We start from the raw sequence: 1753 nt of genomic DNA on the forward strand, positions 1-1753 counted from the left end.
TATATATGTGGTAGTATATATACACACACACACATATATATATATATATATATATATATACATAAATATGTATATCTATATTATAGGTGTAAATATTTATATTTTTTCTATATATATTTTGTTTACATATATATATTCATATATTCATATATTGAATATAAATTTAGACATACAAGAGACGTAAGACAATATACATATTCATATAATAAAGTGTCATGTGAATATTCGTCATCGAGTGTGATCTGGAAGTAGAGATTGAAGAAAAATCTATGTGTGCCATTATAACTAGAGAATAAAATCATATTCTCTATTCACTTGATCCATTTAAATAGCTGTATATGATTTATTGATTTTAAGACCAAATTAAATAAATATATCTATACTCACTGAAAGTTTGTTGCAACAGCCATAGTTTACTGGCTATTCTCGGGCTATTCTTAATGGTGTTGTATAGCTCTGTGCTTTGATTCTTGTACTTCGTGGTTTCATTCACTCGCTTCAGCTTAAAAGTATGTGTGGGGCAACTTATTGTCAATGCTGAATGCCCCGGGCTCAACAATAAAGGAACCCTTTGTTTAGGGTTTTAGGGTTTCTTTGAGCTTGCACGCCTTGTGCATGTCTAGACTAGCTCTATAGCCTCTCTCAAGGCTCTCAATGACTCAGTCCTGGAGATTCCGAAACTTTCAGTTCTGTACTGTTCAGGGTTCAGTGAAGTTCAGTATTGACTGTTGAGAACTTGAGTATTGACTGTTGACTGTTCACTCATCACTGTTCAGTGTTGACTGTTGACTGTTGAGTGTTCAGTTGTTCAGTGCTCACTGTTCAGTGTTCACTCATCTAAGATTCAGAAATGTATTTATAAGTACATAGTTTATAATTGCCGCACTTTGTATAAAGAATAAGCAAAACAAAAAAAGGACTTATGCACCTCGGTCCTCACGACCTCTCCTCTCGGCTCTCAGGCAGACTCAGCCACACAGAGTCTCTAGACTCAGGCGTCAGCCTATGCAAATATATATATATATATCAATGCACATATATATTCAATGCACATGTATATGTATATATCAATGCACATGTATATGCATACGTCAATACACATGTATATGCATATATAGATGCACATGATGTATATGTATATGCACATTGTGTATGTATATGTATAAGTAAATGTACGTGTAAATGTAATGTATATGTATATGTCAATTAAAGTATATGTATATGTAATATGTATGTAATAAATATGTAAATGCACATGTACATGTAAATGTAAATCCACATGTATATGTAATGTATAGATATATGTATAAACAATGTATATCTAATGTATCTGTATATGTATCTATGTATGTATATGTAGTATGTGTACGTACGTATGTATTTGTATATGTGTACGTGTATGCGTACTCGTGTGTACTTATATGTATACGTGTGCACGAACACGTGTACGTATATATGTATGTGATTGTAATTATTATGCAATTTTGGAATGTACACGTGTAAGAATGTTTATAGATGCCTGTATATACGAATGTATATACCCAATGTATATACACATGTATATGTGTATGCACATGATATGTATATGTAAATGTGCATGTATATATGTATGTTTAAGTGCATTTGCATGTGTATGTTTATGTGTCCCGTATATACATCTTGTAGATGTAGACATACGTGTACATGTATATGCACGGATTTATATTTATATATATATGTGTGTGTGTGTGTGTGTGTGTGTGTGTGTGTGTGT

The sequence above is a fragment of the Sphaeroforma arctica genome (genome assembly GCF_001186125.1).
Source record: "Sphaeroforma arctica JP610 unplaced genomic scaffold supercont1.87, whole genome shotgun sequence".
Lineage (NCBI taxonomy): Eukaryota > Ichthyosporea > Ichthyophonida > Sphaeroforma > Sphaeroforma arctica.